At 39.7% G+C, this 26,502-nt stretch overlaps 1 long non-coding RNA gene and 1 pseudogene across 1 annotated transcript; both read left to right on the forward strand.

The window, feature by feature from the left end:
- Positions 1-19,734: 19,734 nt before the first annotated feature.
- On the forward strand, positions 19,735-21,786 carry LOC114321453 (rust resistance kinase Lr10-like; annotated as a pseudogene).
- Positions 21,787-23,030: 1,244 nt separating this feature from the next.
- LOC145791064 (uncharacterized) lies at positions 23,031-26,167 on the forward strand. The gene is made up of 2 exons (XR_014330713.1): positions 23,031-25,780; positions 25,856-26,167. It is a non-coding gene; the product is annotated as an uncharacterized LOC145791064 (long non-coding RNA).
- Positions 26,168-26,502: the final 335 nt, after the last annotated feature.

Raw genomic sequence — 26,502 nt, forward strand, 5'->3', positions numbered from 1 at the left:
AATTCTTTGAAATTTCAACTTAAATTATGATGAAAATGAACATGCAAGAACATGCAAGCATGGTATGATCAATAGTTCTTCTTTCTAGCCTAATTCTCATGTTAATCCACTCAACCCTTTCGAATTCATGACATTACTAACTCAAATGCAAGGCTAAAGGCTTGAATTCTCACCTTAACTTCTCAATTCTTTAAGATTTTGAGGTAACCTTGACAAATTCTTAAATCTCCAAGCAATGTCTTTCTCTACCTCAAGTTTGATCTCAAGTTCTTGGTCTCTCCCCTCTTTCTCTCATTTTTCCTTTTGGAGTCTTAATGATGATGAGAAAAAGGGGATCGAGTGGTGTATATGGGCCTTATATAGGCTTGGATTAAGAAAGTCTTTAATTAGCTTAATTGAGTATTAATTATTCTAATTTAATCGCTCTGAATCGAATTTCAACCGGACCTACCATAAAATTCTAAAAATTCTAACTAACACATAATTCAAGTCAATTTTGCGATCGGATGCTGATAAGGCCTTCGATTTACAAAACAGAACAGAAATTCAAACAGATATGTCTACGATGAACAAATAAAGACACAAATAATGCAACACGCATGTAATTAATTCAAAATTTAATCTTAATAATTTATTAGACATATTCATAGATTAACGTTAATCATGGGTTGGAGTTGTTACACTTCGGTACCAGAGTAACAGTTGTTGCTACTGCCAACGAAATGGGCCGCAAACCCGCCGTCGTCAAGGACCTTCTAGCTGACATCCCAAGGGTAGTGACTGTTCAGTTCTCCTCTTCTCCCTCTCAACCCAAGCCAAAGCTTAAGAGAGTCAAAAAAGATAAGGCCAAGGCTATAGTGACTCAAATTGATTACGAGGACACTGTACCGATCTCAAAACTGGCCGAGTCCGAAAAGAGTACTCTTGCTGCTGATAAGAGGCCAGTCGAGGCTGAGGCGTTTGACCCACCGCAATCCAAAAAGTTGAGGTCCAGCGGGTCCTCTGATCCTTCTGGTTTTCGCGCTGATGCTCCCTGGACTCTATCGTCGCGGTCGGAGACCGACCCTTTCTGGCTGAGGACAGCGCACTTGACAGTCTGGAGGTCGGTGCCGCCATTTTCACTGCCATTCTACTCCCAGCTGACATTAATCGGATAGCCGAGCTTTTAGAGTACGAAAATTACGCGATGATGATGTAACATTGCGTCTTGGTAAGTCTCAATACTTGTAATTTTTTTTCTAATCTTAACTCTGGATTTCATACTTAACGAACTTTTATTGCACTATTGTAGGCTATCCAGCAGGGTCATTCCCTTGCAGTCAAGACTGACGAATTCAAAAAAGAACTAACCCAAAAAACGAAGGAGGCAACCAAACTCCTTTCCTTACTAAATAAGGCTGAGGCTCATGTCCGAGGTCTTCTGGATCAGGCCAAGGCTACTAAGTCGGCCCTGAAGAAAGTTCGAGGACAGTGCCGAGGCTGCGAAAAATATTGCCGAGGTCGCTCAGGCCGAGGCAAAAAAAAGGAGGTCTAAGCCCAAACAGAGCTGCAGGCGGCGCTTGCTACCAAGGCGGCTAAGATAAAGGAGGCAGATGAGAAGGCTTACGTTGAAGGGGTAGCTTACGTTCGTGAAGAATACAAAAAACAAGTCAAACAGGCATGCAACAGGGGTTACACCCTTGGTTGGATGGCTGTTTTGAAGGAGATGGTTATCCTTGAAGACTCGCCCCTCTAGGACGAGAGCCGACTTGTTGTGCCATTCCCACCCACTCCAATCCAATCTGAGGATGAGGCCGAGGGGGGATGAAGAAGTCGAGGCTGACAAGGACAGCGTCGCCGATGTTTCTGAGAAAAATAAAGTTGCTGGGACTAAGTCCCCAACTCTAAATGAGCAAGCCGTTGACTTGAATCAGGACGACGAGGACGAGGTCCCCAAGAACACTCCTGAGGCCGAGGTTGAAAGCGCCGAGAAGAGCCTTAACAAGACTCTTCTAGAGATCGAGGCCAAAATCAAGGCCGAGAAGGCTGTCAAGAAACTCTCCTCGATGTCTGTTGAGGCCGAAACACAACCAACCGCCGATACAGAACAGTCTGTTTAGGATCTTTTCTTTGTTTGTACTTTTGCCTTCTTACTTTTGAACAATGTTAGCTTGATATTTAGCCGATGTGCCCTTTTTGTCTTTGTAGACGAGCGAGTAATCTCTTATGCCAGGCCGAAGTGCCTTTTTGTACCTGAACAAAAGTTTCTTTTTTGAATGCAAGTCTTTATTTTTTTTCTTCCAAGTGTTGAATGTATGCCTTCTTTTCTTCTATGCATGTTTATTGCTTCTATACTTAGAATATTTTTGCACTTCTTCAAAGTGTACCTTAGCTGTATAATAACTCCGGGGTATAATACCTCGAATATAAACCTTGACTGTTTACCTCGACCAACAATCAGAATACCTCAAATAACATTTAAAAACATACAAGTGTTATTCAATTAAGCATTGCTTGTTTACCTCCATATGTTATCTTCTATTAAAACTTTACCCTCTCCAAGTTTTGACAACCTGGTTGGTCATCTCGGCCAGTATGCATCTCGGATACTTCTTTCAGTATGACCTCGACTAACTTCAACTTGTAAATTTTTCTAAAATTTCAAGAAGTGTTTAAGCCAATTCTAGCTTGTAAACAATTTCAACAAATCTTCCCAAGCTCTTAAACTTTTAACTTTTAAGTTTTATTCATCTTTCTTCAGCTCTCTGCCCCCTAATGTGAACCTAAGTTTCACTTAAGTTCACATTAAGCATGCGTCTATGGTTTTTCGTTGAAGTCAGATTCCAACAAAGACTAGCCGAGGTCCTCAACCTTGGTTTCTCTGTTAATCTAACTGAAATGCACTTAGTTCCATTCTGACTTTGACTCTGCTGATATGGTAAGTCCAGGTTAATTTCAACTTAGTTCAACTCTGTTATATGCAAGTATAATTCAACTCTGTCATATATTTAGTCTAAGTTATTCATCATGTTTCGTTCAGAAACATCTCCAACTTAGTTCAACTTTGTTATATACAAGCATAATTCAACTCTGCCATATAATAAGTCTAAGTTATTCGTCATGTTTCACTCAGAAATATCGCTAACTTAGTTCAACTCTATTATATGCAAGGATAATTCAACTCTGTCATATAATAAGTCTAAGCTATTCGTTATGTTTCACTCAGAAACATGGCTAACTTATTTCAACTCTATTATATGCAAGTATAATTCAACTCTGCCATATAATAAGTCTAAGTTATTCGTCATGTTTCATTCAGAAACATCGCTATGGGGCTGGTCAGTCCTATCACAAAAATTTCAAATTCATAAAAATCAAACCAAAACATTATTATTACTTCGGCTAATGACATAAATTTCGAAAAACAAAAGTCTAATGATAAAAAAATTTCAAGTTGCAAGTGTTCCATCTTGGCAACTCTTTGTCATCACTGTTTTCAAGCCGATATGCTCCATTGCCCGTGGTCGAGATGATTCTATAAGGCCTCTCTCAATTTAGGCCTAGCTTGCCCTCCTTACTATCCTTCTTGTTGCCGACTACTTTCTTCAGCATAAGGTTCCCAACTTTGAACTCTCTTGGGTTGACCTTCTTGTTGTAAGCCCTAGCAAGTTGTTGCTGGTATGCCCTAGCCAAATTGATGCTCTCTCTATTTTTTCCTCTAGTAGGTCTAGATCTCGGGCTAGGAATGCCTCATTGGTCCTACTTTCTACTCCTTGGGTTCTGATCCCTAGAATGCCGACTTCTAGTGGGATAACTGCTTCAGTGCCATAAGCCATGGTAAATAGAGACTCCCCAGTTGATCTTCTCGGCGTAGTCCAATATGCCCATAGCACATTGGGCAACTCCTCTACCCATTTTCCCTTTGCTGCTTCTAGCTTCTTTTTGATCCCATCCAAAATAGTTTTATTGGATGCTTCTGCCTGACCATTACTCTGGGAAAAACTTGGAGTAGAGTAGTAGTTCTTGATTTTGTACTTTGCACATAAGTTTTTGATTAACTTACTATCAAACTGAGTGTCATTGTCTGCTATTATTGCCCTTGGAATCCCAAACTTGGTGATGATGTTCTTCCATATGAAGTTCTTCACATCAATATCTCGAATCTTTGCAAGGGGCTCTGCTTCTACCCACTTTGTGAAGTAATCAGTTGCTACCAGCAGAAACTTCCTTTGCCCAGTTGCTTGGGGCAGTTGTCCAACAAGATCCATGTCCCACTGGGCAAATGGCCAATGGCTGGATACTGGGTTCAAATCTGCTACTAGTTGATGTATCAAAGGTGCAAACCTTTGATACTTCTCGCACTTTCTAACATGGGCTTCAGCATTTTTCTACATGTAGGGCCACCAGTACCCTTGAGTAATGGCCCTATGAGCAAGTGATTTGCCCCCAACATGGCTTCTATATACCCTTTCATGTATTTCATACAAGAAGTCTTCAACCTGGGAGGGACGCATACACCTTAAAAGGGGACCAGTAAAAGACCTTCTGTAGAGATGCCCTTCTGTTGTTAGGCTAAACCTTGTCGACTTCAGTCTGGTCTTGTGTGCCTCTTTGCGTTCATCTGATAACTTGTCGTCCCTAAGAAACATCACTATTGTATCCATCCAACATGGACCCATCTCCACACACATTGCTTCATACTCTGTGATTAGTGGTTCCACACTTGGGCCCGACAAATAATCAATCATTATTGTCCTTGCCTCCCCTGATTTCATTGCACTAGCCAGGTTAGCCAAGACATCGGCATGGCTATTGTTATCTCGGCTAACCTACTGTAGTTGACAATCCGGAAACAAGGCTAGCAGTCCAACAACCTCTTTAACATAGGCTATCATTCTTTCATCTCGGGCTACATACTCGTTTGTTGCCTAGTTTGCAATAAGTTGGGAGTCACTGAAGACTACCACCTCGCTGGCTTCCATTGCTGCTGCTAATTTCAACCCTGTGATTAGTGCCTTATATTCTGTTTCATTGTTTAAGGCTTTGAACCCCAAACGGATAGACTGTTCCAACATTCGCCCATCTGGTGATACTAACACTACTCCTGTCCCTGCTCCTTGACGGTTTGAACTCTCATCAACAAATAAGCAGAAGGAGTCGCTAATGTGGATATCGCAGGGCTTGGGATTTTCTTTTTTCTTCTGTTTTGCTGTGGGGTTCTTCATTCCCAGCTGGGTCTCTTCTTGTTCCCCTGGACACCTTAAGCTGCGGTTCACTGGAGCCCGACGTAGGATGGCATCGGGTGTGAACTCGGCCACAAAGTCGGCCAGAACCTGGCCTTTGATTACCGTTCTGGGTTTAAACTCTAAATCATACTAGCCTAATACCACTGCCCATCTGGCTACCCTGCCTGCTAGATCTCCTTATTGCAGCAAGGACTTCAAAGGGTGCTCAGTCAACATCACAATCCTTGTGGGAATGGAAGTAATGATTCAGTTTCTCTGAAGCCATCACCAAAGCTAGTTGTAGACACCCCATTTTTTACCGTCCTCAAGACTCGGTTGTGCTTGCAGGTACATCCAGCCACAAGTTTGATTGCTCGTCGGGTATTCGACTTTTGCAGCGGAACATCACAAGTTTGAACTTTCCAAACCCTGTATCCTTTCTGCCCCATTCTTGGACCATGACTTGGTCCTTTCAGAATGTGCTTCTTAGGGCACTTCTGGCTACCTTTTGGACCTGCCGGCCCCCACTTTATTACTTCCGGCCATCAATGAGCCACTGTCGACCATTCCTGATGGCCGGTAACACCCCTATCTCAATAGGTTTCACTCCAGATCTTTTGAGCCAGCTGGAATCCTTTTATCTGTCCTCTATACATGTGTATGGAGGGATGGAGTTCTTGCCAAGCTTCTTGTAGAAGCTTTGCATTGCTTTTCTCCTATATAAGAAGAGAGCCTCTCTCCATAGCAGAGGTTCAGTATTTTTGAGAAGAAATATCTCTCTCTCTTTATATTGTTGTTCATTTGTGCCTTGAAGTCCATTTTCCTTGCACTTTTACACTACAACACTTGGAGATACACCACCACCATTGGAATGAGGTTCTTGGGAGGACTTCTTGAGCTCTGAAAGTGAGGTTCTACCCCCTGAAGTTGCTGGTTTCGAAGTGGATCTTCAAGGGTAAGTTTCTTCCCATTTTTAGCACTTTTTTGTACCTCATTTTGGCCATCCTTGCATATTGTTTTAGGCCTTGCTTTCAACTGAAAAAAGTCTTGTATTTAAGTGCTTTTGAAGTTTGTTTAAGGTCTTTTGGCTGTTGAGGGTCTTCAACCCTCTTGTTGGCCTTGTCTTGAGCCATGCCTTGAGGCCTCCGAGCTAGCCTTGGTTTTGCCTTCTAACCACTAAACTCCAGTGAATTTTTAGTGGTAGACATGTGGTTTTGAGGCCTCAAATTAGAGGGGGTGGCCCCCTCTCTTTTGGTTCTTGTTTGCTTGCATTATTGGCCTTCCAAAGGAGAATGCCTCTATGTATTTTTGAGGCTTGGTTCAGGCCCTTTTTGTGACTTTTAGAACCTACCTTAAGTCTGTCCATGGCTGGTTTGGTCATATTTTGCATTCATCTTGTATGTGTAGTGTAATCCCATTTGTAGCTCATCAAAGTAGCATGTTTGCCTAGCTTGTGTTGAGTCTATTTCAGTAGGTTTTTGGTGATGTTTTACCATGCCTTAGATCTATTTTGGGTTGGTTTTGTCACTCCATGCATGTGCAATACACTTGTAGTGTAAATCTCATAAACTAGCTTTATATGCTTCTTGCTTTAGCATTTCCTCCTAGCTTATGTTCAGTCCCTTTCAACATGTATTTGGTCATCATTTGGCATGTCATGACTCCATCTTTTCCTGGTTTGGTCGTATTTTGCATGCTCCATATACTTGTAGAACAAATCTTGCTTACTAGCTTTATGTGCATGATGCTTTGACTCATCATCCTAGCATATTTTGGCTTTGCTCCAGCATGATTTTGTTCTTATTTTGAGGTGTTCTTGGACTGTTTTGGACTACCATGGCCATATCACTCATGCTTTGTATGGCTATAGTGTAAATGCTTAGGTTAGTCTTGGGTTTTTAGGCCCTTACCATGCCATACATGTGATGTTTCCATACTTTGCCATTATTTTAAATGTTATTTCAGTCCATGAAATGTGGTCATATACTTGTATTTGACATCCTTTTAATGCCTTGGAGGTTTGGCTCTTTATGCCTCAAGAATGAACTTTTGTGCACGCCATTAAGCTTAAGCCTTTGGCTCATCATATCATTGCATCTTTGGTCTTGTTATACCATGATGTAACTCTGCTTTATGCTTTCTAAGTCATGCCATGTTTGGTTTCAATAGGTGTAGTGCATTACCTCCTTTGTAGCCTTGTATGCTCCATGTTTTTGGCCTTGTGTTCTAGCTTGTGTTGGCTAGCTTCGAGCTTCTTTTTGGTCTTGTTTGGACCTGCCTTGGGACTGTTTTAGGTTCCCTTAGCCCTTTGGGGCTTGCTTTGTATGGCCATGGCGTAAGTCCCTTTGGTAGTTCTTAGCTTTTGAGCTTCATGCATGCTATGCTTGTGTTATGTGTGTGATTTGGCATCATTCCTAACATCATTTCAGAGCATGTAGTATTGTCATACTTGCATGCTTTTCACTCCTCAAGTGTGCTTAAGAGTTGCATCTTTATGCCTTAATTCTTAGGCCCATTGGCATGCATGCTTGTCTAGCATTTTGTACCATCATTTCAACACATATGGCCACTGATTTTAGGCATGGCTGAGGCCTATCCATCTTTAGTGTAAGCCCATCTTACCATGTTGTCACATGCTTGTCCCATTTCGTATGTTGTTGCATACTTGTCTGCCTTCACGTGCTTTGCATGTTTGTATGATCATGTTGCATTTTATCATGTGATTCAAGGGTGTTACCTCATATCATGTTTGCATGCTTGTTGCATTGCATGTTTGCCATGCTTGTTTTGCATTGTCGTTTGGATGTGTTAATCTGAGCATGAGGAATGAGGGGTGTTTCATACTTCAAGTAAGGAAACGTGTCTCAATTCTCGGTCGCCGACGCTCTTGATAATCCATGATAGAATTTTAGGCTTTATGTGTTTATTTGTGCATTCATTTCACATTGATTTGCACAAGTCGGATCTTTGGCCATCATGCATCGGGATGCGTGATTGATGGTCGTGGATCCGACTATGCCTCTCCCTTGATGTTTTGAGGTGATATGGAGTGGCATGGTGCGTACATACCCTTGGGAGACCCTCCATTTTCTCTATTTTGTGCTCTGCTGCAGCTTGGTGTCCCAGCACATCAGTGGCCAGCAGTGCCCTATAGATGGTCGGCAATGCCTTGTTGTTGGCCGGCACCCCTTCATTTTTGGTCGGCAGTGGCTCCCTATGGCCGGTAGGCCACTGATGCACTCCCCAGCATGTTTTTGGTAAGGTCCAGCATGAATTCCTTGAGGACACCCTGCAGACAGAGCCTCTAAAGAGCAACCGGAGAGCTTTTTGGGGCGGCATCCGAGCATGCATCCTCTCCTTCTTCGAACAGAGCTAGAGCAGCTTGTTTTTCATGCTTACTTGTTAGTTAGCATCAATTTGTAATAATTAGTTAATTTGTTAATTAATTAAGTTTTGTAATAATTAGTTATAGCTAGTTATTCAATTTGGTTGTGTAATAATTAATTAGCTTGTCAATTAGTTAATTAGTTGGCATGTATTATTTATTCGGACCCTCCGTCGAGAGGGCCAATTTTGTAATAAGTGTGCGTGCGTGTGTGCATGTCTTCTAACCTCCATTTCTTTCTCCCTTTTACTTACCTGCTTTTAATGGTTAGTCCTAGGTCATTTTCAATTAGCATACTTATGCTTTGCATGTTTGCATCCATTCATCTGTCTAACAACTTTATGCTTTGCATGTTTGCATACATTCATCTATCTCGCATGCACCGGGCTCGGCGCATCATACTAACTGCATTGTATTTCAATTCCAAGTTGAATACATGTATCAATTGCTGCATCTTACATGCCATTTTAGGATAGCTGAGCCTATTTCTAATTGCATCTCAAAGTACTAGGTAACCTTTTTACGCTTTAGTATACTGCATGTGTGTTAATGTTGCCATAATAGCATGCTTGCCATGAGGTTAACTGCTTATGTGATATAACTGCCTGAATGCCTGTAGGTAAAGGTTCGATTACTTGAATTGGAACAATTCATTAAAATCTGCATTTTAGCCTACTTACGAGTAGCAAACTCCAAACCATTTTCCAAACAAACGGATATGCGATGCTTTGTTCCAAATTAGGCGATCTAGTCTATACTTGTTTTGCTGTGCGCATCACATAGTAATTCTATCTAATTAACCGGAATAAAAACGCATGTGTTTTCAAAAACAAGATATCATGTTTAGTACAGGCCGATCTTTGATCGGGGGAGCGGGGGTGCTCATAGATGACCTTCCCCAATCGTACCCAAGTTCCCAAGCCAAGGCAACTTTGGTGATGACGGACACGTGGCCTTATGCACAAGTTAGGGTTTCCTAAATTCTCCCAAAATAAAATATTTAGGTGGCGACTTTGTATCTGGCAAAGCAGTCCATGTTTGGCACTTCTTTCTTAAAAATCAGTTTTCCAAAACGATTTGTCGGATTTGGACTCTTTGGTGATTTATCGGTCTTGCATTGCACTTTGCGAGACTAGATTCAGAACCGTGACATTTGAGTCTGAACTGTAGCATGAGGCCCTTGGGGCACGTCTACACTAGTGTTAACTTTTCTAGGTAAGTACTTGGTCTCTACACTTGCTAAGGTTTTACTCACATAGTACACTACCCTTTGTTCTCATTTCTCTTCTCTGATTATCACTGCACTTACTCATGCTCTGAAACGGCCAAATATAAAAATAGCTCCTCTCCAAGTACTGGATTTGACAGAACTGGAGTTGTAGTCAAGTATTTCTTCAAGTCGGCCAAGGTGACTTCGCACTCCTCTGTCCACAAAAAATTTGTGGCCCTTTTCAATAAACTGAAAAATGGTTTGCATTTATCTGAACTTCTGCTTATAAACCTATTCAGGGTTGCGGTCCTTCCTGTTAACATCTGCACTTGTTTTGCTGACGTTGGGCTTTTCAAGTCCAGGATAGCCTTGATTTGATTTGGGCTTGCCTCAATGTCCCTTCTAGTAACCAAGTATCCCAAGAACTTACCAGACCCAACTCCAAATGTGTATTTTAAAGCATTGTGTCAGAGCCGATATGTTCTAAGGATATCAAAAACTGTTTTTAAGTCGGCCAGGTGATTCTCAGGTTCTTTAGTTTTCACGACCATGTCATCAATGTACACTTCTACTGTTTTGCCAATCAGATGTCTGAACATCTTGGTTACCAACCTCTAGTAGGTTGCTCCTGCATTTTTCAACCCAAATGACATCACTCTGTAGCAATATAGCCCTTTTGGGGTGATAAATGTAGTCTTCTCCTCGTCGGGGGGATACATTGCTATCTGATAGTATCGCCTATAAGCGTCTCAGAAGCTCATCCTTCCATGCCCTGAAGTGGCATCCACTAATTGATCGATCTTGGGGAGTGAAAAACTGTCCTTGGGACAAGCCTTAATCAAGCTGGTGAAGTCTACGCAGACCCTCCACTTTTCATTCTTCTTTTTTACAACGACTGTATTTGACAACCAAGTTAGGTAGTATACCTCTTAAATGGCTCTGGCTTCCAACAATTTGTCCACTTCTTCCTCTACTGCCTCCACATGAACCAACGTCGGCCTCCTTGTTCACTGAATGACAGGTTTAACCGACCTGTCTACATTTAGTTTATGGCAAGTGACCTCGAGATCAATGCCATGCATCTCGTATGGTGTCCAGGCAAACACCTCTATGTTTGCTCGCAAGAATGACTCTAACTCCTTTTCTTCCTCCTCGGTTAAGCTTGAGCTGAGAAGAAAGAAGCGCTTTTCATCCCCTTATTAGACTAGGATCTTCTTTAAGGCTTCCTCGCTTTTGTCGGCTGGCTCTTTGCCGACGTCATCTAGGACCTCCATGTCCTCGTCCTCAATTTCTACTGTTTCTGCTTCTCGCACGTTGTAGGTAGATTTCATTGCTGCCATGGAGCAATTCTTTGCCTACACCTGATCCCCTTTGATTTCCTCAATTCCATGCTCTGTTAGGAACCACAACAGCTGGTGTAATGTTGAGGGAACAGCCCTTACTGCGTGCAACCATGGCCTTCCCATGATAACATTGTAAGGGAAGGGGGTGTCAATTACTGTGAACTTGTGCTTACCTTCATGGTGCCTGCCTGCACCTCCAAATTTATTACTCTTAGGGGCCATGTCGGCGTTCCATTGAACCCGATCATCGAGTTGTTGGACTACTCCAAATCATCTTGGTGAAGACCGAGCTCCTTGTAACATCTGACACACATGATGTCACAAGAGCTTCCTTGGTCAATTAAAATGCGCCTTACCTGGCATTCTCCAATCTTGAGGGTTACTACTAGGGCATCGTTGTGTGGATGTTGCACCATGTCTAGGTCTGCTTCAGTAAAGGATACCATTGGTCCTTGGTGCTCGTCTGTCTAGTAAAGGATGCCATTGGTCCTTGGTGCTCGTCTGTCCTAGGCCTCTTTTGCTGGACTTGATACACATGCTGTAAGTGTTTCACCTTTTGAGTGTCTCCACGCACATCGTTCTCATTGACCCTCGAGTGAATCACATTGATTACTCGAGGTTCGTCTACTTGCGGTTGCGGCACTGGTGGAGGTGGTGATGCCGGTGCCTAGGGTAGCCTTGCCTGTTTTTCCCTCGTTCTGGCCTCATCTACTAGGTCTTTTAAGTGACCTTGTCTTACTAGATCTTCCAAATACGCTTTTAGGGCTCTACAACCCTGTGTCAGGTGTCTATCTTCATTATGGTAAGCACAGTGCTTCCCCAGGCTTCTCCCCATAAATTCGCCAGGAATCCTTTCCGGCGCTCTATAATACGGCTGGTTCCTAATCCTCTCTAGAACTTTATAAACCGGGATTTGGAACACTATGGTGACTACCTGCGCAGCCCTTTGCCCCGTTTCTTGTCTATTAAATCCACTAATACCTCGGTCTCGCTTCGGCGAGCCGTTTCTCTTTTCCTGCTTCGGTGCCTTTGCTTCCGGTGTATCCTCCTCTGCTCTAGCATATTTCTCGATCCTTGCCATGAGCTCCTCCATACTCTTTGGCAGAGTCTTTGCCAATGACTTTTGCAGCATGCAGTCATCCTCCAGGCCATTCTTAAAAGACACGACCGCTAACTCCTGGTTGCATCCTAGTATTCGGTTGAATACCTCATAATACCTCTTCGCATAAGCCCTGAGGCTCTCACCCTCGCCAATTTTCAGAGCCATTAGGGAGTTTACCCTCAACGGTTTCAATTTGTTTGTAATAAACTTGACCACAAACATCTCGGTCAGGTCCTCAAAACTCTTCACATTTCCTTTCAGCAGCTTGTGAAACCAATCTGATGCAATTTCCCCAAAGGATGAGGAGAACACCTTGCTGAGTAACGGTTCATTCCCGGTATACAATGCCATTGATTTCAAATATAAGCCAACGTGAAAGTTCAGATCGGACTTACCGTCATATATCTGGAACCTCGGTATATGGAACCTTTTTGGGGCTTCGAACTTATCCAACTCCACTAAGAATGGTGTTCTCGGCTTGACCGAAGATGTGACCTCGGCATTCTGTCGCTTCCTTTGGAGGTAGTCCCTCAAATCCTCCTTAGCCCGACTAAGAGCTCAGCTGTCAACGGATTTCAGCCTTTTTGGTGCGCTGCTCCTGGCGTCGTTGTGAGTCCTCTTGGACTTCTCTTTATTCACCGTGTCAAAGAAAAGTTCCTTCCCCTGAACATGTCGATATTCTTTAACATAAGTCCTCTTGGTCTGAGGTGTCCTCTGAGACTCTCTTCTTCTAAACTCTGTTCGCCTGACATCCCATGAAGGCCGACGTGAGTGTTCTTTCACCTTGTCATGTTGAGGGACTGCTGGGATTGTTTTCTACCTCCCCTTTCTGGGCATCGTTCTTGGTCGCTGGAATCGGCGTGTCTTTTAATGGAAACGGTGGTTGTATGACATTGTTCTGTATCATGAAGTTGACAACCAATTGTAGGTTTGCCAACTTATTTGTCATTTCTTTCATCTCGTTGTCCCTCCTCAGGCATCTATCTTTCCATACATGCAGGTCGTTTTCGTTATAGTACTCGTCTCGGCCTGCTTTCTTTGGTGGATTTCCCTCTTGGCCAACGTCCTTTTCCCTGGGATTCTTATCCTGAGGTTCTTCATTACAATTCTCCTCCTTCATGTTAGGATCGACATGCTTACCATTCCCACTAGGGATGTTGTCCCCAATCTTCTCTTTCTGCCCGTCATTGGCCATCTATTCTCCTTACGCTTCCCACAGACGGCGCCAAATTATAGGTGTTGATTTTTGACCACACAACCAAACAAAGAAACTCAGCAGGAGAGCACTGGCAGAATAGATTAAGCTCGAACAACTTCCTACAGAAAGATAAGAGTTCGGTGGTGGTTTGTCCACCCGGGGACACTTTGACAATCAAGTCAGTAATTATCTCTCAAAGATAGCCAATAGTGTTAAATTCACTAGACAGAGCATAAAAGCATACCTTAGACCCACGAGGGTGCCTTACTTTTATAGCCAGCACTAACCTAATCCCTATAGAAGCCTAGTTTCAACGGACTTTGGCTCAATGCTCATCTTGGACTCCTAGCTAGATAGATATAAACTCCCTAAAAGCTTTATCTTTATCTAGACTGAGATCCTCCCCTGTTCTAGGACTCTTGTCCCTTATTCGTTCATCCTGGATTCTGATATTTTCGCAGATAACCTCGGCCTAACCGAGATTACCTCAGCGTCAGAATCAAGCCACGTGACACCTCGGTTGACACTTCGGCGTCACCTTGGCCACATGTTGTCATTATAAAATATGTCCCCACACTAACAATAAGAGCTATGGCTGCAAGATTTCAAGGAAAAGAAAATTGTTAAATTAACCAAGTCAAATAGTTATACCCATCATAAGAAATGAATTTCTGGTAAGGAAATTATACCCAAAAAAAGTATTACAAGTAAAGAGAAGACAGCCTTAAGCATTTCCTCGAAACCTGCATACATAAGCAAAACAAAATCATGTTTGGTACAAAAATATTACCAAATAAAAAAAGAAAAGAAAAAGAGAGGGTAGTTACACTTATAGTCCCAAAATATGCGATATGTTATACTTTAATTGTCAATCTTTTAAAATTTTCAATTTAGTTCTAAACTAAGACACAAGGTTTGTGGATTCTGTCACAAGATGACGCAGAACCTATTTAACATTGTCTATAACATATTGAGATAAGATAGGACTACTAACCTTGGGAACAATTATAATCCAGTGGATACTCATTAGTACGTCCACTTAAATAGCATGCTTTATTGTACAAATGGCAATTTCTGCACTCAACTGACCAACCAAGCTCAAACCCAGACTTCAATAACTTGTTCACATCATCTGCATTTGTTTTATGATCTCCAGGGATCATTGAGAGATATGAACACCCCACATGGACGTTATAGAGAGATTCACTACCAGATTTAACAATAGCATAAACAAAGGATGTGTTTCCTCTGCTCAGACAAAGGAGTTTTCTGTAAGCTGGATCATTAATAGTAGAAGAGCAATTGATGAAACTGAAGGATGAGGGATAAGAAAGTATTCCTTTGTAACAATAATCGTTGAGCACATCATCGGAAGATAGAGATGCGGATGGAAGATTGCAAGTTCCATTGGCGAAGTTGACATCGACTAGGCGGATTGTATGCATGGCGTATGAAATGTTCTTGACATAGTTCATTCCGGAGTGAAATACATGATTGTTTGTTTGTTTTCACAAGAAATTTCGTAGTCAGAGTCGCCACAGGTAATTGGATCGCCATTTAGGTGAAAAGGGTAGGTGATATTTTGGATCTCATCACATCAAGAAGAACAACTTTTAGATTCTAGAAATAGTGACCTTGCAGCTGCTTGAGTTTGGATGATGAATAATGGAATAATTATCAGTATTAAAGATAATGAAATCACTACAACACTCTCTGAGTCTTTTCTTCTCATCTTTGTTCACAAGAAAAAAAAAAAATTGTGAAAATCTAAGTGAATGGTTTGTTGGGTATGAAAAATCAAGCAAGAAGATTAGAAGAGGTGTCAGTCAAGAAAAATGAGGTGTTCATATTCCAAAGACTCCTACCAAGGAGAAGATGCATTAGGGAAAATTTTGTTGCAAAACACATTTAGTGACCAATTCCTATCGTCATGAGGATAGTCGCTAAAAGGTCATTCCGAAAAGTCTAAAATAAGGTTTAGCGATAAAATTTTGAAAATGTCACTAATAAATAGACTTTAAGGACAAAACAATTTGGTCTCAAAAAAGTTTATTTTTTGAGACACAAAATTTGATCCCAAAAGAATAATAATTCATCACTAATGTTTAATTTTCATTGCTAAAAATAAAATAACGGCACTTTTCGCAACAAAAATATTTGGTCCTTAAAAAATAATTTTGTCTCTAAAACCTTAATTTTTTGTAGTGATGAACCACCTATGTATTTACAACTTGTGAGTCAAATGTGCCTTATTATGACTAGTCAATGTCATGTTTCGAAGTATGTTATGTGAAATTGTCCACATTATTAGATTGAACTGCGACCCAAATACTTGACATACTTTGTCTTCAAAGATTTTGAAAATCCATTGAATATTGAAAATTGGACTACTGGTGCTATGAACACAATAAATAACTAGGGATAATTAAAAAGCATTTTGAATTTTACTCCAAAATGAGGTGAATGGTATATAGATTTAAAATTAGTGGAATGCATGCAGATTTCACTTAAAATGATTGTGATCCGTAATATTTTTCTGTATGCATTTTTGAATATGTGTTGTTATTGATTAGCAAAATTCTACCAGCAAAATCAGCAAGCGAAGTCATATTGTTATTTGATGACATTTTAATGATTCGGTAGGGGGAAAAAAAAACCACTGGCTTTGACGACATTTTAATGATGCAGATTCCTTTTTAGGTTAAATACTCAACCACCCTCTTGTGGCATTGAAGGCTATGAATTCTCATGCTCAGGCAACAACATAGTGTTCCACCTCCCTTTCTCTGGCGACTACTACGTGAAACAAATCTCCTACCTCAAAAACTGAAATTCTCTAAAAGAAATCCATACCACGAATTGTCTGATTCAAAGTCTAATGCTTTTTAACAGCTCTGGATCAATTTTAAGCCAATCCTACTCTTATCTTGCTGTTGTGAAGTGCACGGAAAAGGTTGTGAAAGATGGAATATCGGGTCCGATTGATTGTTTACGCGTGTAAGAGGAGCTAATTTGAGCCCACGAAATTAATTAGGCCTAATAGTCCAAGGTTGGTGGGCCCAAATTTATCGCAAGTCCAAGATTGGTGGGCCCGGATTTATCGCCATCAAACGAGCTAAATGGCTCTAAGCCTCGAAAGGGTTCAGATCTACGAACTTAGAGACTTACTTGGGTCCGGACTCGAAAGGGTATTGAGCAAGCCTAGGGATCCGAGGCACTCGAACTCGAAAGGGTTCGGATCCACGAACTTAGAGACTTACTCGGGTTCGGACTCAAAAGAGTATTGAGCAAGCCTAGAGATCCGAGGCACTCGAATTCGAAAGGGTTCGGATCCACAAACTTGGAGACTTACTCGAGCCCGAACTCAAAAAAGTATTGAGCAAGCCTAGAGATCCGAGGCACTCGGACTCGAAAGGGTTCGGATCCACGAACCTAGAGATCCAAAGCACTTGGCTTCGAATGGATTCAGACGTAATCTAGAAGTCACTCCCTTAATAAGTCCCAGAACACTTGCGGGCTCGTATCTTTCCGGGATCTACGTACTAGAACCATAGGCGTAATGGAGTTCGAATAAAGGACCTGATCCCGAGGACGGTGAGTGGAGATAAATTCACTCTTCGATTAAACTAGCCTATACCCGGGTCGAGGTGGCACGATCTAGGGGATCCCTGAGACTCGGTAATATTTACGGTAGGGCGTTCTCTTACACTACCCCTGACCCTTATGCGGTAGGACGTCATCTGGGACTACCCCTGACCCTTTGGGATGATTGGGGATCATTAGTTAGGTGTGGCTAAGAAGAAGGGTTCGCCGAGTGGTTGATCTCCACTTTGAGAGTTATCCTCATCCTCGAAGAGGTCACCTCCTTGGACAAGGTGGTTAAAGAGAATATTCCCCATGTGCCTTGCACATGAGCTCCATCCTACATCATGAGGTGCCTAAAAATAGCACCCACCCATAGCTTTACAAGGGATGAATTTTGGAGAGATAACTCTTAGGAAAGAACTAATTTTCCTTTATCATTATCAACCTTGAGAGTGAAAGTGGGAGATCCATGGGAGAGCCTTACCATTATTCTCTCTCTAACTACTTTGCTTTCTGCTTCACCCAATCTCTTATCTCCATCATCTCTTTGCTCTTGTGTTCTTAGTTGAGACTATTAAAGAATCTAAGCCTCTCATCATTTTCTAGAGAATTCGAATTTTTCTTCAAAGATCTTCAAATTTTGCAACGACGTTTTTGAACCCTCTCATACAATGAAGGGCCTAGATTCTTCAATAGTCTCAACTAAGAACACAAGAGCAAAAAGATGATGAAGATAAGAGATTGGGTGCAGAAGAAGGCAAAGTAGTTAGAGAGATGATAATGGCAAGGCTCTCCCATGGATCTCTCACTTTCACTCTTAAGGTTGATAATAGAGATGGGAAATTAGTTCTTTTCCAAGAGTCATCTCTCCAAAATCCATCCCTTGTAAAGCTATGGGTGGGTGCTATTTATAGGCACCTCATGATGTAGGATGGAGCCCATGTGCAATATTCTCTCTAACCACCTTGTCCGAGGAGGTGACCTCTCCGAGAATGAGGAAAACCCCGAAGAGGAGATCAACCTCTCGGCGAACCCTTCTTTTTAGCCACATCTAATTAATGATCCCCAATCATCCCAAAGGGTCAGGGGTAGTCCCAAAGGACGCCCTGCCGCATAAGGGTCAGGGGTAGTCCCAGAGGACGCCCTGCCGCATAAGGGTCAGGGGTAGTTCAAGAGAACGCCCTACCACAAACATTGCCGAGTCTCAGGGACCCCCTAGATCGTGCCACCGCGACCCGGGCATAGGCTAGTTTAACCGAAGAGTGAATTTATCTCCACTCACCGTCCTCGGGATTGGGTCCTTTGTTCGGACTCCATTATGCCCATGGTTCTGGTTCGTAGATCCCGGAAAGCTCCGAGCCCGCAAGTGTTCTGGGACTCATTAACAGAGTGACTTCTAGATTGCATTTGAATCCATTCGAAGCCAAGTGCTTCGGATCTCTAGATTCGTAGATCTGAATCCTTTTGCGTCTGGGCTCGAGTAAGTCTCTAAGTTCGTGGATCCAAACCCTTTTAAGGCTTAGAGCGATTCGGTCCGTTTGATGGCGATAAATCCGGGCCCACCAATCTTGGACTATTGGGCCTAATTAATTTAGTGGGCTCAAATTAGCTCATCTTAATACTAGTTTATTTTAAGTAATGGACGGTGGGTATCGGATGGATAAGCTGCCTTTACACTGCAATATGTTCAAGAATGTGAGATTTAGAAATGTAGCAAATGTGAATGAGTCACTTGTGGAGAGGCTGTTGAGGACATGAGAGATCGTCGAGAATTGGAATGGTTTCGGACAATGTTATGAATGTGAAAATTCTGGAAAGTATTGTGGGCTCAATAGCACGAGCACTGGAACAATCTGTTCTAGTTCCAAGCCCCCAAGTAAGTACCACCCAACATATTGGAAGCAGTTTTGAAGTATAGTTACCAAAATTGTATTTTGTGTTTTACAATTTATTTTCCAATACTGGAAAAGTATATCTGAAGTTGTTTTCCCTTGCATATGTTGATGGTTTATTGCACTACCAAAAACTGAACTTTCTTCCTATCCAAACACAAGTTTAGCTCTCTTCACTTTCAATGCTCTTATTATAATTGTTGTTGGTGATAATTACAAATAAAACACCAGAAAATACAAATAAAAAAAATTACAATAATTATTGAAAGGGCTGAGGCGCGGGAAATTCGCTCTCTTTAAAGAGATTCAAGCCCTTTGAGGTTAGGCAAAGCTTCACACCGATACAGCAAAAAAAACCTTGACTTGTCCCCCTAGGATACAACAGCCCGACTAAGTCGTATGGTTAACCAATACTGCACAATTGGTTGAACCCAAAGCTTTATTACATACACCCTTTTTTATTTGCCTGATAATCTCACAAATAAAAACTTGAGCTACCAATAAGAGAGGTGAAAGGCTCAACTTATAGGAGAGGAAAGTTTGGTCACCACAAAAGGGGTTAACTTGGAGGAAAAACATAGGAGAGGAAATTGGTAGGAAATTTCCTTGGAGGTGAGGAAACTTGGTGGGGAATTTCCTCGAAGGCTTGGTGGATAAGAATGAAGACTTGACTTGGAGACTTGGTGAGAAAGTTTTCTTGGAGGAAAAGAAAAGATTAACTAGGAGAACAAGTTATTTGGAGCCCAATCATACAATATAATCTATAACATTATAATATTAAAATATCTGCTAACAATTGTATATATACCTAAACAATGGAGTCAAAAGGGGAATGTATTTTGTGTTTTACAATTTATTTTCCAATGCTAGAAAAGTATATCTGAAATGGTTTTCCCTTGCGTATGTTGATGGTTTATTGCACTACCACAAACTGAACTTTCTTCTTATCCAAACATAAGTCTATCTCTCTTCACTTTCAATGCTCTTGTTGTAATTATATATGTACCTAAACAATGGAGTCGAAAAGGGGAATGTCTCATATATATGTCTCCATCTAGCAACTTTTTTTCATCCACGTTTTTTCATTTGAATTTGTTGTCCAAAAATACCTATCATGATCAATTTTTTATTGAGACCAAATCTCTTTTCCCCAGTTCTCCTATCTCTGTCTCAAATCCTTTCTCTACCACACGATCAACATTACCAACAGTACTGATTGTGTTGTCAGGAGAGGCCTTGAGACAGAAGAGATGGGGGATAGGGTATCCTATTGCATTTCTACTTTCCAATGTCATTACCGCTGTTTTTTTTTTTTTTTTTCGGTGGCAAACTTGGCTAGAAATTTGAGCAAATTGTTTTGATATACTTCAAAAACTCATTGGTTCACAAAATTATGCTACATAGAGTGAAGTGTGTAGGCATGACTTATCAGCAGCAGTAACGACTTGGATGCTCACCTTAGGCCTAGCACAAACGACCCTTATATTTCATTCACATTTTCCCTCATTTTTCTTTTTCCTCTCCAAATTCAAGATCCAAACAAAACCTTTTAAGGGTGTTCTCCTATCATTCTTCTGGCAACACATATATGCAGCAATAGATAATTCTTACTTTGTTTTCATTTGTTTTGCAGGTTCTCGTGTTCTAGTAATTGTAGGTGAGCTTCTGTTTAGAACTTCTCTTAAGCTTAGCATGAACTCAAAAACTAATAATGTTATTGATCTTTTGGTTTCTCAAGAACAAGTGTTGGAGGCACCATTTTGCTTGCATTGGTGGTGATACTAGTCATTTACCAATGTAGAAAATCTAAAGGCGAAAAAGAAAACTGAACTCAAGATAGAGAAATTCCTAGCAAACTACACGACTCTCAATCCAACCAGGTATACTTTTACTGACATCAAAAAACTAACCGGCCGATTTAAGAAGAGACTAGGCCAAGGAGGTTTTGGAAGTGTCTACCAAGGGAAACTCCCCAATGGGATACCTGTTGCCGTGAAAATGCTCAAGAAATCTAAAGGCAAAAGGGAAGAGTTCATCAACGAAGTGGCGACTATAAGTAGGATACACCATTTCAATATGGTTCACCTTCTGGGATTTTGCTACAAAGGAACACGACGTGCTCTAGTTTACGAGTTCATGCCAAACGGATCACTTGACAAGTTCATACTCTCAAAAAAAGCCAAAAGGTCTCGTGATCGTCCACTGAGTTGGGAAAAACTACAAGAAATCGCTATTGGCATTGCTCAAGGGATAGAATATTTGCACCAAGGGTGCAACCTGAGGATCCTTCATTTCGATATAAAGCCTCACAATATCTTACTTGACCAGAATTTTCAACCCAAGATTTCAAATTTTGGACTTGCCAAGCTGTGTTCAAAGAATCAAAGTGTTGTATCCATGACAGACGCAAGGGGGACCGTAGGGTACATTGCGCTTGAGCTCTTCTCAAGGAACTTTGGAGAGGTTTCTTATAAGTCCGATGTTTACAGCTTTGGAATGTTGTTGTTAGAGATGGTTGGGTGTAGGAAAAACATTGACGTTACTGTTGAAAATCAAAGCCATTTACTTTCCAGAATGGATTTATGAAAGAATAAGACAAGGGAAAGAACTTGGATTGAGGGTAGAGATTGATGGAGATGAAGAGATTGCTAAGAAGCTTGCAAATGTTGGACTTCGGTGCATTCAATGGGGTCCATCAGATAGACCTTCCATGAAAAGGGTGGTTCAAATGCTAGAAGGTGACTTTAGAAGTTTAGAAATGCCTCATAAGCCTTTTCTTTCTTCAGATGTTGAGATGGGTTCTTGAGATGAGTTCAACATGGTGTCAAACTTGAGTATATATACAAGAATGGTCCTTTTTAATTCATAAATTTCTCTTTTTTAGTTCTAGATAAAAAGAAATACTACATGCATGCTCCTTAGCCATAGGATTGAGTATGTATGTACGCATTCCCTTGAAGAGATTATGTAGACCCCGTCTTTCCAAAATCCTTAGAATTATCACTTTATCCCTCTTTAACTATTGCTACATTTTACTTTCTTAATTATTATTATTTTTTTCAATTTCAACATTTTGTTAGATTTTATGAAAAAATGATAGAAAAGTAGCATAGGAGTTATCCATGCCAATTTTATGGCAAAATTGTTTATTCAAAAGCTAATATATATACATACTAGTAATGAGTGCAAACGCGATACATTTGTAATTTTATACTTAAATTTTGGACAGCTTGATGATCGAAGAAAACTGATAAGTGGTTTTGGATAATGAATGTGACAATTGCGTGATGCAAATGGGTGACAATTATTAGCTCGGAAGAGCATAAAAAACCATATATGAGAATATGTATATTTCTTTTCTTCTCTCTTATCATAAAATTGACAATGTGCATGTGCTTTCTCTCGTATATTTCTTTATAGAAGAAAAGAAGATATACACACATTTCTCACATATAAATAAACCAACTCTTAAATGATTATTTTTATTATAAAATTTGCATGTAAAAGCTCCCATCTTATTTTTTTCCTGCTCTTTTCATAATAGAATGTTAAAATTAAAATCAATCAGATGTAGCGAAAAAATAAAATAAAATTGAATGAGGTTTTTTAAGATAAAAAATATCACTTCTAAACTTATATTCAATGACATGGAGGTTTGCATGTCAATTTGTTTAAAAATCAAACAAAATAAGACCCAAAAGTGATTTTAGAAGATAAATAATATTTGCATCACTAGAGGTTTGAAGGAAAATATAACAAATCTCACAGCTTTTGCATAAACACACTTAAATTTTCTTTTTGTAAAGCTAAAAGTACCAAAAATAATGATGATATAAAAACACAAATATAAATTGGATAAATGTATATTTCAATATAACAATATATAATAATATTATTTTTCATTTATATAACTAATTAATTATATATATGAAAATGAAATAAAATAAGTATTTTGTAAATTAAAAATTTTAAAAATTAATATAATTATGTTAAAATTATAAAATTTATTATATTTTTTTTTTCTAAATTTGAAAGTAGTGTAATTTACACACTATTACTGTACTAAAATAAATAAATAAATAATTTTTTTTAAAAAAAAGTTTTTGAACAGAAATCAGAATGAGAAATCCCCAAAACCCAGCCAAGCGTACGAATTCGTGGACTTCTCTCACCCCTCCGGCGCCGGCGATTTCTCTTCTCTCAACCCCCCGTAGTTGGCGAGTCTACGTCTCGCAGCCGGCGTTCTCTTCTCTCATCCCTCTGGCGTCGGCGAGTCTCCACTCTAACTCCATCTCCATTATCAGCTATGCTTGATTTTTGTTCCTTTTATGTAAATTGTATGAAACCATAGAATTTTGCAACTTTCGGGCTTTTTGTTAAATTTGAGGATTTTTAATAATAAAAAATTAATGGGTTAAAAAAAAAAAACCTTTTAACTTTGTTTGTTTGCCCAAGCAAACCTGAAGGATCTGTCTAAGGATGTAAAATAATTTGTGTTCGACTTGTGATTCAAATTAAGTGGGTCAAAGATGTCTCATGACAATGGGTGTTTTGATTTTAGCACTAAGGAAAATGTTTAAGGTCATAATTATGTTTATTAATTTGAAGCATTTTAATCATGAGGATATGGATTTTTGTTATGGATCATGAATTATGTTTATTAGCACCAACTAACAATAAAAAGGCAATGAAATCAGTGCATTACTTTAGACCATCTGCAATGATAATGTGACTACATATGAATTGTTATGAAATAGCACTTAATTAGAGATACTCTATCCCATTGTGTTTATTTTTGTTGGTGAACTTTATAATTTGTTAGGTATATTGTAGAGGTATGGATGAAAAATATTGGCTGGTTTTTCAAGTGAGGAGTTTAATGAAATGGATATTGAGAATGAAACTGAGGAAATAGAAAATGTAGAAGTTGAAATTGAGGACCTTAAGGTGGGAATGATGTTTAAGTCAAGTGAAGAAATTGATGAATATTATTCAAAATATGCAAAGAGAAATGGTTTTACAGTGTCTAAGAAATGTTGTAAAAGATGACGGGGAGAAAAAAAATATGTAACCATTTCCAGTTAAATTACGCCCACAAACAAGAGTAGGATGCAAAGCTGGACTTAATGCAATCCTACACCATGATGGAATGTGGATATTGCGATCCTTAGTACTTGAGCATAACCATGAAATGGGTCCTAGAAAATCTTGTTTTTTCAAGAAAAATAAGATGCTTGAACCACATGTGAAAGAGAGACTTGAATTAAATGATAGAGCGGGGATTAGGGTGAACAAAAATTTAACTTCACCTGTGCTTGAAGCTGGAGGTCATGAGAAGTTGTCATATTTAGAGAAAGATTATAGGAATCATTGACAAAGTTCATTGTTAACGGCTTGAGGAAGGAGATGCCACTGCAATGTATAATTATTTTGTGAAAATGCAAGGTGATAGCATTTTTCAAAATTCGGTATACAGACTGTCTATGATTCATTAACAAAAGAAGAATTTGAAGAAAATTGAGGCCGATTTGTTCAGGAGTATCAACTTGAAAGCAATGAATGGTTACTTGGGTTGTATGAGGAAAGACATCGATGGGTGCCTGCATTTGTGAAAGGTATTTTCTGAGCAGGAATGTTAATCATACAACACAGTGAAACCATACATGCATTCTTTGATGGGTACATCAGCTCAAAAACCACTGTGAAACAATGTGGAGCAATATGAGAATGCTTTGGCAAAGAAGGTGGAAAATGAAAATGATGAAGAATTCAGTTCTTTCAACTCACACATCCCATGCATAGCAATATCCATTTGAGAAGCAATTTCAAAATGTTTACACCATTGCAAAATTTAAAGAGTTCCAACAAGAGGTTATAGGAAAGATTTATTGTGATTTATCTATGTGTACACAAGGCCTTGGTTTTTCTGTGTTTGAAGTGAAGATGTTCCATTTGGAGAGAGCCTTCGATTTGCAACTTTCACTGTATATTTCAATGAGGTTAGCTTCGAAAAAAATTGTAGTTGTCGGTTGCTTGAGTTTAGAGGAATGGTGTGTAGGCATCAAATTGTGGTGTTAATAAAAAAAAGGATTCATGAAATACCAGACAAGTACATTTTAAGAAGATGGAAGAAAAAATGTGAAAAGGTGCCACACTAAAGTGAGTATCAGTTATGACAACTCTGCTGCTCTTAAGCCTGAAGCACGTCGCTATGATAAAATGTTCAATGTCTTCAATGAAGTGGCTGATTTGGCAATTGTTTGTGAAAATAAGTGTAATAAGGTGGTTGAACAGTTACATGAACTAAAAAGAGAGTTCCAAGAAGAACTTGAAGTTGTTTGTGGAATTAATTAGTCTCGTATGAGTACTCATAATGCTTCAACCTCACATGGAGATGGTGTTTTAATTTCTAAGGAGAACACAAACATACTTGGATTTAGTCGTTGTCCGTCAAAAGGGGAGGCTACCATGTAAAAGGAAATTGTCTATGATTGAATAGACTATTAAGAAGAAGAAAGGAGCAAAGACCAAGACAAAGACTAGCAGCAACCAAGAAAATATAGGTGTGAAAAATATCCCATGCATAAATTTGCCATTAAGAAAAAAACTACTAATTTGTTCACTTTCAAATTTTTATATGTTGCAGCAATCTGAATTTTCTGTACACGTGGGATTTCTTGACGTTGGTACACGAGAGTATTAAACTGAATGTAAGAAGCTTTATTTTATTGATTTCTTTTATAGTTGAATGCTTAATCTATAATAGGATTTATAATTGTATGGTTGCTTGTTATATTGCTGGAATCTAAAATGTTAGGTTCGGCTTCGAGCCAACAAAAACAAGGAAACTTGCCATTCCAGGTGCGCAATATTCCAGTGTGTATTTATTTACATGGCTATATGAAAATTTAATTTAATTTAATTTTTTTTTGGCAGGGACATCATCATCCTTTCTCCATTTGGGATGTTGTAGTATTCAAGTTTCACAAAATATTGAATGAAGTGGCGCAATCATAGCCTGAAAATCCTGAACAGGACAAAGATTGTAGAAGTTAAAAATGTCAACGATGACAATGTTGTTTGGACCTTTGTAGATTGATTTTTAATTTACCATTGAGAATGTTTGTATTATAATTTGGGAGAGACTTGTGTTGTTGAATCGCTATCATTTTGGTGTAGGCTTGTGTAATTGAACAATTATGTTCAACTTTCAAGCACTATTTTTATCAGTGTTTGTTCATTGTGGAATGATTCAGTTTTTCTTCATTTATGGTGGTTTTTTCCTTCATGGTTGAGTAGATTACAGATGTTCTTTAACTGGTGACCTGGACAAAGGCACCATTTACAGGTTATGTTTGAAATGTGGTTTTGATACATAGGAATGAAATTGAAAGAAATAAACAACAAAGTGTCCAAAACCAATGGAATACAACAATTGAATGCCATTACTCGTATTTTTCAATATTCATTTTAATGCCATAGGCTTTGGGATAGGCTTTCCCTTCATTTTAATGCCATTACAATGCAAAATATGTAAGTGTGTCCAAAACGAACACCTTCAAGATATTAATATTACATTCAAT

This window comes from Camellia sinensis, chromosome 5 (genome assembly GCF_055761805.1).
Source record: "Camellia sinensis isolate YWXY chromosome 5, ASM5576180v1, whole genome shotgun sequence".
NCBI classification, from domain to species: domain Eukaryota; kingdom Viridiplantae; phylum Streptophyta; class Magnoliopsida; order Ericales; family Theaceae; genus Camellia; species Camellia sinensis.